The sequence below is a fragment of the Geospiza fortis genome, unplaced genomic scaffold (assembly GCF_000277835.1).
Source record: "Geospiza fortis unplaced genomic scaffold, GeoFor_1.0 scaffold112, whole genome shotgun sequence".
Classification (NCBI taxonomy): domain Eukaryota; kingdom Metazoa; phylum Chordata; class Aves; order Passeriformes; family Thraupidae; genus Geospiza; species Geospiza fortis.
Genome location: NW_005054298.1, coordinates 20,334,394 through 20,349,412, shown reverse-complemented (window position 1 = coordinate 20,349,412; position 15,019 = coordinate 20,334,394). Strand labels below are relative to the sequence as shown.

Genomic DNA, 15,019 nt, shown 5'->3' with positions numbered 1-15,019 from the left:
AGGAATGCAACTTTGGAACTACTGAGAGAACCGAGACTGTAGAAAGACAAAAACAGGATGTTAAATTCTTACGACAATTGGAAGCAACTGATTTTTTAAGCACTCGCCACCACCCGTGATCATTTGTTCAGCAGCCTCTAGGGGGTTCTGTGCGACTGCAGAACCCTGCAATTTCATGAGCACCTAAGAACAGGTTATCAGAGATACAGGCATTTACACCGCTGTTGAAATGTCCAGCTGCATTGTCACTGCTGCAAATTTGACTGCTACACTAGTGCCAGTGTTCTCTAAAGTGAAAATCACAAAAGAAAGTTCTTGAGAACTTCAGCCCACTTCAGAATGTGTACTTGTCATCATGGCAATAATAAAAACATTTGTTATAATTAATATAATTACATTAAACTGCATGTAGTCATTACTTAGGCAAGTGTATTTAAATGCCAACCACAAATTTATTCACTTTCATTTATGTTTTTAACAATTATTAACTTCTTGTTTTAGAAGACTGTCAGTAAGAAATACTAGTTTTCCTTCCTATTTCATATTCCTGGTTTTGCAAGAGGCTGGAACTTTACTACCACATACTAATTCTCCTCTGTACTTTAAGAGTCAACTACAAGATGTTATAGGATTCCTGCTATTAAAAAAAAAAAAACAGTAGACCATTAATAACAGAATGGAAAAAAAAATTTAAGTTAGTGTGGTACAATGTCATGCCTGGCCAACCACAAATACAGCAATAGAATTATAAGCTCAGTTGGTTAGAGAACAATAAAGCCACATTAAAGTTCAAAGATTAATAACAGTATAATTATCAAAAAAACCTCAAGCCATTCTTTAATGAATATTATAACAAAAATAACACTTGGGAATTTTAAAATCTATTAGTCTGGACTTTTCAAACATGAGAATATGTAGTCAGAAATCCTGATTTTCTCTAGTAAAGGTCATTGAAGAAAAGACTGAATATTACCAGAGTCTGCTAAATTATTCTAGTTTGCTGTGATACCTGCAAAGCAGTTCAGACATTGCAACAAATGAGTCCTCTTAGTCATAGCTGTCACAAGAGGGTGATTCTTACTTCATACTTGTGGGGAAATTGATAGAATGAGCTATACAAATAGTTCCTATAATCAGGATTTTCTTAACCTTTATTATTCACATGACCTCACTATTACATAAAAGGTAAATAAATGAAAGTTCTAGCTGGCACGGGTTTAACTACAAATTATGAAAGACCTCTTGCTGGTCAGTAAGTTAATTTTAAAGTCAAACCTGGGCATTTTATAGAACAGGGCAGGATGAGTCCAGGAATCAATGCCTGGCTTTGCTGGCCTCATGGTTCATAGCTAGAGGAATTAATGCTTCTTCTGGGCATGGTCCTTCTTCTGATGGACTGTCAGGCAGGGATGTCATGCCCTCTTGCACCTGAAACACTTTGGTTGTCCTCATCTTTGGAAATCAAAATTTAAAGGAGGCTTCTCCAAAATGGAATTTAATACCCTGCAGTTTACCCTGCAGTCTGTGGGACTTAGGGCAAGTTTTGTCCTGGTCACAAGCCACAGTCACACACAGCCCCCACCACAAGTATGCTGAGACTGGGTCAGAGGTTTGGTGGTTCCTGTGGCATGGGAAAGCTCCCAGGCAACCTCCTGAAAACACAGCCCCATCTTCCTGTGGATTTATGGCATGGAAATTGAAATAAGATTAATAAAACCAAAGTGCTGGGCTATAAAAAGGATTGCAAAATATACAGTGCAATTTGATATTGCCCAGCTCACGAGAGCCTTTTACACTTCAGCCAGAACACCAGTGAGGTCACTGTACCTGCACACAGCTTATTTTGCATTATACTGGCACTGCAATACAAGTTTGAGTGAATAACAGCTATGAGCAAGCAGAGAAGTAGAATATTAAAAATTGCCAGGTTAGACTGGCAAGAACACTGGCACATAACAGGTGCAATTTTTTTCTCATTTTAAACATATTTTTTAAGATTTATATGCGTTTCAAAACAGTTAAGCCCAACCTTTTCTTAGACTTCCTACTACTTGATCTACAATACACCAGGTGCTGCCTGTTTCATCTCCCAAAATAGAAGCTTATCTAGTGAAAGCAAGAGAACTGGACAGCATCTTCTCAGCTTCTCAGCTTCTGCTAACCAAGAGATGATGTAGGAAGTCCAGAATATTCAGAACTCTCCAAAAGCATTCATTGAGAATTCCTTTTTTCCAAAATGTCATTGAGGGATGGGCAACATGTGTGCATGAGACCATGGGCTATCTCAGAGATAACCCAGGAAAGAGGCAGACAACGTGAATAACAAATATCTCTTACTTTGTGGTCAGTCGTAGGAGACCTCACTCAAAGCACAGTGAGGTTAATAACATTTTGAATGTTTACTCCAAATTAATTTGTCTCAGATTCTGTATAACCACAAACAAGTCAAGAAAGGCTTCATTGTGTTAAAAAAATCAGCTATCAAAATTCACAAAATTGAAGATAAAACATGACAGTGTCTTTACTATTTTCAAAATGCTAATATTTCCTTTTTGGATATTTAAGCTTGTCTTGAGTTAGCCTGAGTTTCAAAGGAAAATGTAACCTCAAACAATTTTTGTTTTCCATTAAAAAAATGTTGACACAAGTCCTTCAAAAATTAAAAAAATTTCCCACTACTTTCTAAATCAAACAATTTTGAAACTATGACCCTTCCTTGAAATCATTTTGGTTGCAATGACTCGCTAGTTTTATGAGAAAACATACCATTGTGACTACACGTGACTCCCTATCCCCTTGTGAAATCCTAGAGAGAGCAGATTCCCATCCTGTCACACATTTGGGTCCATTGCTCAACATTTCTGTGAACTGGGTAGATGGTTCAGGAGTATTTTAATTCTTCCTTTATATATTTTAAAAATAAATAAATAATTAAAATTGTGTTTTGTGTGTAATGCAATAAGGAGATTAATATCAATCCTAAAAGGAAAATTAACAGTTAAATAAAAATCATAATCAGGGCATGAAAGGCCTTGAAACTAGTAGCTTGACTGGCTATTTTCTGATACATTGACCTTATGTACACAGTGAGGGCAGTGAACACAAGTCTGTTCTCCATTCCCATCAGGGCGCAGGGGAAGGGTTACAGCAGCCCATCATGCAGCCTCTCTGCTTTTATTCTAAACCAAGAGGCAATCGTTTCCTCTGTAATTGAGCTGAAGGACACTTAAAAATAATTAATAGGATTTGGTGCAACTAGTATTATTTGTTGTGTTGTGTACCTTCTAGTTTTTTATTGCCTGCTTCCAGAGCCTAAAGGCTTTTCTTCAGAAAGGTTGAATACCAACTGTTCTGAAAGTAGTCCCAAGGCAAGACAGAATATAAATAGCTCTGCAAGCACAACAAGCTGAAGGCTCCACAGAGGCAAAAGTACATCAAGTAATTAAAAAATACTGAATCATATAAGTAGGGAATATCCCTTTACAGTTGCAGGACATCTATATTAAAAGCACTACCAGGATCTGAGTTGTTTTTAACTGTCGTGCCAATGGGAGTAATGCATAAACAGGAAGGGTAAATGCACAAGGGTCCACATGCAAAACTCTCTCTGAGGCCAGTCCACCTTCCCCATTTCCCCTCAAGGAAGGAACAAACTTTTGTCACCTTTCTAAAAGCACGTAAGCCATGTGTCCTCTTCCTACAGCTGCAGATCCAGCAGCATTGTGTGCCTAAGCCATCCAGTCCCAGGTGGCTCTTGCCTCCTCCAGTCCCTCTGCAGTGGACCAAGAGATGCCAGAACGATGGGCATGGGGTGGACATGTGGATCAAGTCCCCACCCCCTTATATATTTATTTATTTACTTACTTACTATACCATTACCTATACCATTACGACTGCTTTATTTCCAGAGGATCTGCTTTCTCCACGCTCCCACAGGTGGAGCAAACCCAGCCATATGTACCAGCCCTCTGCAACAGCAGCCAGGTCTGATGTGGAGCAGCTATCTGACAGCACAGGGGAAGGCTGTGCTTTAATTGGCTCTTTTTATGGGCCTTTCATACTGGGATTGACTTGACTTTATAGGAAGTCCTGACATGGAACCAATGCACAAGGCATTCCAAAGTCTCAGGAGCCCCTGAAGGGGGGCTAAGCAGGGCCCTACCTGACACTGCAGCACCATCCATCATGTCAGCAACCTCCACAGCTCTGGGAGCATAATTTGTTAGTTAACACAGCCTTTGTTAGCTCACTCTCCAGTAGCATACACCGGTGGAGATCTACACCTTTCACAAAATTGCCAACAACAATAGACAAGAAAGAACTTACCAAAAACTAGGCCAGGTCCAAACTATACACTGATTTGAATCAATCAAAAATGTGCCCAAAATTCTTTGCTTATTATAGAGATGATCTTTCTTGCCGTAGAATCTGAGGCAGATTATTTTCACAATTAAAATGATAATGACACTCCTAAAATCTAGTTTTTATCTCCTTTTAAACATATGCAAAGGGTAGGAAAGAGAAACCTCATGGATGTGGACTTCTGCCTGTTGTTGTTTACCTCTTTGTTTATAAGAGCAAGCATATAAGCACCACAAATATTCTAACAACTACTGGTGGTGCACTGCATGCTGTATCAGAGGAATAAAGAACAGAGCTGATGGAATGGGGAGAGTAATTTACTGTGCAGTAGTTTCAGCTGCCAGTGACTGCAACAGGAACTCAGCAGATGTTTTCTTGATAAAGGTTGTTTCTTGTTGCAGAAGTAGCAGCAAAATCCATAGCGTTTTTTTGCAGGACTCTGCACATCATAATTCTGCCATTTCAGTTAGTCTTAACAGCTGGAGGATAAAAAAATGTTCCACTGCATTATTTGAAATTTGTCACGTTGATTTAGTTTCATTACTGTTATTAAATTTTATTCTGGAATGGTTTACATATCAAGAATACATAATGGGTTTCTGTGTGGCCTGGGATTTATTCCTTGAATGAGGAAAGGACTCTACTGTGACAAAGTCATAAAGCCTTATTGACTTGATCCTTTGCCATAAACATTGGATTCAGGGAGTTAGACTGAATAATAAATTGATACAATGGTTGTATTTTCATCAGGAGAATAATTTCTTCCGAAACAGAACCTAACAGTAAATCTAGATCTACTGAATTGTTTTAGAAATCTTCTATTTCCAGGCACGAATAGGAAAATATTCTCCTAATTAGGCAATAAGAGTAGAGAGAAACAGCACGAATATGCATATTTAACATATTGTTCTGATCTTGAAGGAAAATAAAATAAGACAAAAAATGTAACAAAAATTAAATGTGCACAGACATATGGAAGGATATAAATATGCAAAAGGGTGCTTCTAAACAAAGAAATACTGAACACAAAAAGGCCTTTTAAAATATAAGTTGTATTGAAAGACAAGATGAGCAAACAAATTGAAATTACAGACAATACTCCAGTTTGATTCAAATTCAGTTTTTGGATCTCTTCTTTTCTAATGGGACCACTGACAAGTCCAAAAAACTTTTGAGTTGGCTCTAAATTTTGTGTTATAAGCCAACATTTGAATGTGAGTGACTGCCATTTTGTCACGTTCCTGGAAGGCAATTTGCACACAGGAGAAAGTTGCCGTGTCATATAATGTAAATTACTCAAGATCACATGTCACCTCAGAGAGATATACTCTTGCTGATTTGTAAATTAAAGACAAGCCACAAAAGTTCCTAATTCCTTCACAACATAACTACTCATAAGTTTCTGCTGAAAGACTGCCATCAAAAGGCAATAAATCTTCAGGAAATAATATCACAATGCTAGCTCTAAAGCACTCATGACTTTTTCCCAACTTTCTCTGGAATATTCCTTCCAAAAGAAAGCAGATGGCAAAATACTCAGTGGGTCAGCTTTTGTCTTCAGACACTCCCAGGGGTTTCCACTAATTCGAGTTGTCTCTGCACAGACAGACAACAACAGAAATCGCCACCCACCCTTCCTTAAGATCACCACATTTTTCCTTGCCTCACTATCAGAAGCATTATTGGAAACCAGCATGGCTGTTCAGTGCATTCTGGATGTGTAAGCATAAGGGAAAAAGCAAAATAACACTTCTCACTGAATTGGATTCGCAGATCCGAGACATGGCTGGGTCCAACTCAAAGCCATCCTTTTGCTGGTGAAGCCCTTTGACAGATGGCCTAACTTTGCTGCTCCTCTGCCAACCCAGCCACCCAACCGGGCAAAACCAGGTCTTCTCTGAAAGCCACACAGCACTGCTGAGCTGAAGTGTCTCAAGAAGCTAAATCACTATAGAGTACCAGATTATTTATTTACTGGTTTACTGGGGAAAAACAAATTCCTTAGAGGACAGATTTGCAGAAGAATTCAGTGCTGACCTCATTGTGTCATTACTGATGTCAGCAAAACCTGCTGAAACAAAATAAGCCCAGTGATGGACGAGTCTGAAAACCACACATGGTGTGAACCACGAAGAGGCTCACAGCACCTTCACTGGCTGCACTGCCGCTGAGGAACAGAGCCCAGCCAGGGACAAGGGCTCCTGGCAGCTCATGAGGGAGCGTGTCAGGCCACACAGCGCAGAGCGGTGTCCCAGCCGGATGGCGCCGCAGACGTGCGCTGGAGCGCGGGCAGCCCCAGCCGTCGTGTTTGTGCCGAGGTGCCGCGTGTTGCCAGGGGTTACTGCGCACACAGCGAGGGACAGCGGCCGCACAACCAGGGGAAAAGCGTTTCAGCCCAAAAAAGGAAAACATCGGCTACAGAAATGCAACGGCAGAGGCAAACCACCAGAGATAATCAAACGTTAATATAACCACATTCCTTTCCAGTGTAATGAAAAAACATCAGAAAGCATGAAGAACATGTTTCAAGTAACAGAGGGGTTTTTCTAACAATAAATTCAAATAACTATAGGCAACTGTATGAAGACTAGAAGAGAAGAGCCACTGCAGACCTACAAAATCAGCTTGGCACACCTCCATGAGAGCTGTGCTGCTGGGCTGGGGCCAGGTAGGACCCCCTTGCTCTGCCCCCAGCTGCTCCTCGTGCCCACAGCCACCACCAACCCTGACCCAGCAGAGAACAAGGCTGAAATATTGCTGCTGGCACCAACCAGCCATGAGGTTCAAGCAGTCCACAAGTGGGAGGCATTAAACCTTTATGGCTGTGTACACACCGCTGGCATCTCCTGAGCAGCTGTGCAGGGGAAAGGCAGAGGAGCCCCCCACAACACCTATTCTGAATGAAGGCAGCCAGCAAGACAGCCAACACCTAAGCGTTGCCTGCTCCACCTTCAGACCACACACATTTGCTGTTAGTCACCTAAATGCAGGCTGTTCTTCAGGTGCTTTTATTTCTCAAGCTTGCACACTGTGAGAAAATAATACTCTGCTAGTCCTAGGTTTAAAAAAAAACTTTAAATTTTTATAAGACCAAAAAGCTGTTAGCTTGAGAGTCCTGTTTTCCATAAAACTCACATTCATAACAAGCAATAAAAATGGAAGTTTGCTGCAATATAACTCATGAGTCTGCCTAAAACTTAGATCTGAAGAGATCTCCATTAAAGGCAAAATGCAGCATAGGCTTCATGCCAGACCATTCTTTTGTTTCTTTTCAATAAGAGAAAGAGTGCCAACTATGATAAAGTTTTATAAGGAAGTCACCTATTTTCTAACAACATGACTGAAATTAGCCATTCATTACATGTAGGCTCTTAACTACTATTAATTGACATCTAAGTCCTTCTCATCTCTGAGTAAGCCAAGAATACTTTTTTTAATTGTATTTCTAACTCAACATTGATATTTACTGTATTCCATATAAAATCAGACATTCCTCTGTTTAAAAGGAATCAAATGAAAGCCAGAGACCTGACCTGCTAAATGTGGTACTTTTCACACTTTTTATCAATTTCTTTGGTAAGATTCACATTTAAGGCACAAAGCTGCATCAGAACATCAGATGAGACACTTAGAATAAACATGCTGCTCTGAGTCCCTTCTGCCTAAGCAGAGTGGATTCATAGAACACTGAAATCAAGAGCAGACTTTGCATAGACAGTATTGAACTTGAGCTGCATCCAGCAGTATGGGGAAAGGACAACATGCATTGGGCTGAAACAATGGTTCTGTCAATTAACCCAGCTACAGTGCACTACTACCACATCTGGGAGGACTACAGGCAATCATTGCAGCATATTCCATGAACTTCTGAGAGAGTGAGCCCTACCTGTGATCAAATTAGTCACTGTAAGAATATCCCTAATAACTTAAACTTAGATCTTGATAGAACCAGACAGCATCTCAAAAAAATTGCTCTATCCAGGATTATAACTCAGAATGTTAAGTATTAGAAATGTGAATTATTAGATCAGTCTCATGCGTTTCTCCTGACAACTGGAGACTCTCCTGCAATATTATTTCCTAGTTCTTTTGTGTGCTTGTTATTTTTTTTAATATATCACACTAAGTGGCAAAGAATGTTGGGTAAACAGAATAAGTAAGAGGTTTTTTTTACCTCACTATAGGTCTTGTTCATGCCGTGTGGTCAATTTGCCTCACTGCCATCCCTTTGCTTTCCCACCTTTAATAGGAGAGATAGTAATACCTGTCTGCTCCTTAAGACATTTATGCTGATTACTTATCACTTACCAAAATCTTTCAAACTGAAAGAAGTGTCACAGAGGCAATATGAGACATAAATTTGCCTTTCACTGTGTTTCTTTCTTCCTTTTTGTGTTGAGAGCCAAGACTCGTTTCTGATAGCTATCATGTTCTACTCCTTCTCTCATCAATTATTTGAAGAAGTTACTGTCATCCAAGGCTATGTTTCTAATGATTTTTTTAGCTGTATAATTTAAAGAGTGCAAAATCATTCAATTTCATCTTATTCTGGAGATCACTAACTGTAATTATACATGGAAATTATGAAATGAAGAAAAACTATATATACTCTAATCCACTTTCAGGGTCTAGCATAAGAAATCCAGGTCAGTTATGCTAATTTCAAACAGTGTAAGTTCACCAGTGCTTCAGAAAAATAAAACTAGTATCAAGTTATGGAGCAAAAGTTTGTTCACAACAAGGATTTCATTTTCCTCACAGAAATAGTGGAGCTAAATAAAAAACCAAATTATTCTCTTCTATCTGATCAATCAAGAATTGCTAGTCAAATATAAACACACCTTAAACACAATCCCAAACCCAAAATACACCCCTCTCCAAAACCTTCAGCCCTCCCAAACCAATTGAGAAAAACATATTACAAAAATCTCATATTATGCAAAGAGTTCAAGGAGATTGACCTTTGGTTCTTTCAAAGGCTATAAGAAGTATTCTTTGAAGAAAAGGAATGCTAGTGAGAACAGATCCTTTCACACATGAGAAGAGTAAATTAAAGATTCAGAAATGGCTCTGACATTAAGTTCCTTTTCAAGTGTTTCCTCAGTGGGAAAGAAAAAGGAAGAAATCCTGGAAGCACTGAGGGAGAGTGGGATGAGGATCCTGTGAAAGAAACTACAACAACTAATGAAGGACATACAGGGAAACACATTGGGGAAATGTGAACAAAGTAAAAAACCTAGACAATATGCATTCTACAAGACTTTAAAGAATTAGCTAAACTCCTTCATCTTCACAAGACAAATAACTGAAAAATTAAAGTAGAGGGAAATATTAACATTACCACCTTAAACAACAGCAAGGGTACTGCAGACAGACTCGTAAATCCAGTTTCTGTCCCTAATGGTCACTCTGTCTTCAGTGAGCCTTGGGTGCAGGGCCTTGAGCAAGGGCAGGGGACTGTCCTAGTGCAGATGAGCTTTAATAGGGGCACAATGTTCTATCTCACAGGATCTTAGCTGAAAAAGTAATTCACATTGGCTCAGCCATTTCCATGTGGCTTTCAAGTTGCTGAGGTAATGAAATAACAGGAAATAAGCAGCAATGTAGCAAGGTGGTGGGAACTGTCTCCTGGCTGCCATGTGGACGACTGCTAGGAACAGACTGTTGGACTTTATTAATCTGGAAAAGAGAATACACAGCACTTTGATGAAACTCACAGGTATGAGTGTGAAAGACAGTGTACAAAGAAAATAATAGAGAATTTCCTAGAGAAGATAGAACCATGGAAACATAATAATCAAAGGAGATTCAACATGGAAAATAATGCAGCCTGGGAATGCATCTGACAAAGAATTACAGGAGGGCGAAATCTCAGATGCAATAATGATGAAAGAGATGTAGGGAGATAGCTCAGGCTAAATGATGAGAATTGGTAACGTGCTGTGGTGTGAAAAGGCCAGTACAGTATGGGACAGGGTAAATAGTGTCACATCACTGAGAAAGGAACAAATACCGCTTTCTGCATGCTGCTGGTACAGCTCCATCTGGCATATCATACACATTTCTGGATATTGACAAATTTGAGAGTTCAGAGAAGAGCACCAAACATGATCCAAAGACTAAGAGGATTGATTTATGAGGAGACATTAGAAGAGTTAAAAATATAAATCGCTTGGCTAAGAAATGATTAATGGGGGACATGATAACAGCCTACTAATATTTGAAGAAGACCACCACTGAAGGAAAGGCATTTTTCAGCAGTATTCTCATGGAACATCAGAGTTCAGAGAGCAACTGAGAAGCAAAAACATATACTGAGTATCAAGAAATGCTTACTGATCGTGAATTATCACAATGTGAGGAATAATTTCCTCAGTAGGAGAGGAATGTGGCTTTTACTTGTGGCTTTCAAACACAAACTTGAAGAATTTCTTAAGAAACCTAGGTACCCACAACTGCAAAAGTTTGAACTCCGACCTCTCTGATCCATTGTAGCTCAGCCAAGCTGCGTGCAGTCTATAATTCCCTCTTCCGCAAGATGATTTGGCCATATTTCTACAGTTGTTACATTCTAATTTGTGTTTCTTCCCATGCTGCTTGCTCCCCTGGCATTCATAAAATGAAAAAAAAAATGGAGCTGCTGTTAGAGAAGTACTTTTGTTACTTGAGGGCCAGTAAAAGTCTCAGCACCTGTCTTACCACTGCCTGCAAATAACAAACCAGCAGTCAGACACCTACAGAGCCTTTCAGTGACTGGGCTCTTGATGAGCTACATTCACGGTAAATATTAGATGCAAGTGCTTCTTCCTTTCTTTTTAAAGTTAAAAAATAACAGTATAGCAAAGCCCGACTACTCTGGTTTGTCAGAAAGCTCATGGTTGGCCAATAACACTGGAAAAACAGTATGAACCTGGCAAGGCATGGAGCTGGAAGGTAACTGGAATCCTTCTTCATCCAGCCACAGAGTGTTTCCCAGGGAGACACAACGCCATAACACGTGTCATGCAGCAGCAGCAGAAGTTTTAAATCTTGCAGTTCCCTTAGCTAGATATATCTCCCAAAGTCAGATTAATTGTGTATCTTTCATCTTCAGCCATCTCTGAAAGGTCTTATCTTTATCTCTGCTTTCAGAGGTCCATAAATTTCTCTGTGTTCAAAGGCTTCATCCCTTCCCCCAGTCCCTCCCTAGTTCAGATATCCACAAACTCCAGCACGACTGGCAAATCTCTCTGTATTTAATCCCCTTAAATTATCTTCCTCTTCATACTTCCTTCCATGTCTTTCACCTATTTCCTTCCAATACTTCACTGCTAAGTTCATCCTTGCTGAATCCTTCTGCTGGCAACCTCCTTTCTATCAAAAACTTGCCCATTATGGAAATCAACATTGCTACTTTCTTTCCCGGTAAATAGTTCCCCAGTACTGGAAACCTAAATTATTTAAATAATAACCAAGAACAAAGAATTGACTGAGTCAATTTTAAAACCATGAAGTTATTTGAAGGTTTTCACTTTTTCCATGGACATTTTTCCCCTCTCCAGAGGCAAAATTATCCATAAACTGCTGCCAATGGTTTTGCTTAAAGCGTTCACTGAAGAACCTAGTGTGAAATATATTCAACTTTGGCACTTGCTTTCTGCCTAGTAAAGGAATTTAAATCCCTAAAAAAATTGATTTAGTTTATAAGCAGGCAGCTATGTTTTCAATGTAATTTTTATTCATGTTTTTCTTCATCAGACATGACTGATTCAGGTAGATCAGTCCCTGTACACTAGGTTACCATAATTATGCACTATACCCATTTCAAAATTAGTTCCAGCTAGTTAGCTTCACTGCACGACAATTCACACTGCCAATTGAGAATTTAACCTAGTTTGATGATGGATACATATAAACAGCAAAATCCATAATTTATACACTGTAGGAAATAAACTCTCTGGCTGGCCAGGGACATGAAGCATATGAAGGGTTCTCATTTTAGATGGTTGGAAATTTTAAACTCAAGCAGCTTTTAATCAACATACCATTGAAAACAAATTTCAGCAGTTGCATTTCTTATTCAGCAGCGGTACAATGTAACTGAAAATAGAAGCTCCAAAAGCTTGATGGTCTATTACTCAACATGTGCTTATAATAAATTATATGTAAATAGCAGTTATGGTGTACTAAGAAAAGCCAGAAAAGACAACCAGTTTCAGTAAGCTGGAGGGGCTGAGAAAAGGGCCATTTCTGTCCTACTGTTCTGAAATAATTCCTATAATTCAAACACTTGCATGTATCACTGGTTTCTATTATTATCAAGCTGCAGTAGCATCAAGTCCCATTGTACTAAAATAGTTTTTAGAGAGCTAGCACCAGTTACCAGAACTAGACACTGTTGTCCCTCACTCTCAGCGTTGGCAGCAAGGCTGGAGCAGGCTCTGGGCTGAGGAGGAGCTGCAGGAGCTGTGCTGTGCTGTGCAGAGGGGTGATGAGCTCTCAGGGGTACAGGGTGAGCTGCCCCGAGCCAGCTATCCTGTCAATTCCCCACCACTGCAGTGGGCACCCAGCACTGAGAGCAGGGCTGCAGCAAACCACCTGCAGGTCACATCTCAGCCTTCCAACAGAGCTGGGGGCTTATTCCTCATGAAACCAAGGGGTGTAAAGACTGCTGTTAGTTGGGCTTAAATAGCCATGGTTACACCAGTAAAAGGGAATTAAGAAAAGTGTTCAGCTAGAAGCACTGGAGTAATGAGCATCTCCCCACACATGCAAATTTACTGAAATAGAGTGAATTTTCCCTGCTAGTACAAGGAAGACAGGCTGGCTTTATTTTGGAGTTTGGTTTCTTATACTCTTAACAGCTTTCCTTTCACTCTAGGTGAAGACGGCTAATTACAACCCCCACAGACAGACAGTGAAGACTGCACACTCCACCAAGAGACCAAGACACAGGCTACAGTTTTTCACAAGGATATTATAAGAAGAAAGTGTTATAAAAATCAGTATGGATCCACCACGTGACACAATGGCCTCCATCACTCCCCTCCATTAATCCCTATCCTGCATCCCTGTGCTGTAGTTGTGGAACCTCATCCACTACTGCCATGCCATGGGTCCAGCTTAGTGCCTCAGCTCAGGGTGCTGGATGCTGCAGAAGCAAACATGTGCTGGAGACCTGCCTGTGTAACACAGGACCCAGCACGGGCTGTGAGGGCAAAATGGCTCCCTCTGGACTGTGCATACCTCTGAGGGGAATGAAAAAGGTTTGTTGCAAAAGTTTGTGGTGATTTGGTACAGAGGACTAATTGGGGTGAGTCACTGGTAAGACTTCAACGTTGTGAGTTGGAACAAAAATCTCAGTGGAACAGTACCAGAATTATTTAAATGTTTTAAATTATAATTTGTCATGAAGAAAAAGACAACACTTCATGCAAAGGCAATTTTACAGGAGTGATTGCTCTGACACAAGCAGCAGACAATAAGGGAGGTGCCAGCCCAGGAAAATATGTGTGGAGCCATTGGCAGGACACGCATGGGAAGATAAAAACTAAAAATCCAAGTGAATCTCTGGCATAACAGCAGACAGTATTGCAGCTGATGACAATAAAGTTCCCACATTAATACTTCAGTAGGAAAAGGTGCCAATAAAGACCTTATTGAAAAGCACACAGAATCAGAGCTTGATCTGTATTTAGAACAACTCAGTTTCAGAGCATGCATGGAGCTGTCACCTGAGGACACTTTTTCCAACAGAAAACAGAAACCCAGACTAGCTGCATTATTAGACACTGGGGACTTGTAAAAATGGAGGCTGAGACAGCGAAGCAAACTCCTTAGTCAAACTCAGTGCTGTCAAATCCATCTCATCCTGGAATGAGAGCTGGTACTAAACTTCATGGGGATTCTGAGTTTCCTGGAAATTGCAGATGTGTATTTTTTACAGTAATTGCTATATAAGTGATCCTTTAATTTTCTTGCAACATCCTCTTAATACTCTCTGCAGACTCATCAGCCTTCACTGGTTATTATCCCTGACCCAATCCATTAGATCGACTCGTATTACAGCACTGGTCTTCATTTTATATCACACAAATAGGATCAGGCAAATGCAAACATGAAATGTGCAGTGTTAGAAATATGCAACTGTAAACATGTTTTTGTTGGGCAAAATATGCAAATACCTAAACAGATTAAGGAATATAGCCCTCCTATCAAAGGTCTTCGGCTTTCAAAAACAGAGAATTCCAAAACTGTCAGCAGAAGGAAAAGAATTGTAAAAAGCACAGAAAATAATCACGTGCTTGTCACATTGTCAAAGCCCACCACCTGCTGCACTTCAGAGCAGCAGATTGTGGTGGGGCCAAACTTTTTAGCACGGCCTGTTGTAGTGAAGAACAAAGGAACAAAGGATAATGATTCAAAAGGAGGGTCGATTTAGATTAGATATAAGGAAGTTTTTATTTTGAGAGAGGCAAAGCACTGGAACAGGTTGGCCACAGAGGTGGTGAACGTCCCATCCCTGGAAACATTCAGGGTGGTCACGCTGGTCTAGTGGAAACTGCACGGGGCCTGGGCTCGAGGGGCTTTAAAGCTCCCTTCCAAGCCAAACGCCCAGTGCTCCGGTGATGACAGGCCCTTGCCCGGTGCCCGGTGCCCGGAGCCGGGCCCGCAGCCC

At 40.3% G+C, this 15,019-nt stretch overlaps 1 long non-coding RNA gene across 1 annotated transcript in view; it reads left to right on the top strand.

Moving 5' to 3' along the window:
* Positions 1-15,019, top strand: part of LOC115947873 — a 40,812-nt gene that overhangs the window by 18,524 nt on the left and 7,269 nt on the right. Inside the window, exon 2 of the long non-coding RNA XR_004081730.1 lies at positions 13,223-14,227. This is a non-coding gene — a long non-coding RNA (uncharacterized LOC115947873). The remainder of the gene's footprint in view (positions 1-13,222; positions 14,228-15,019) is intronic.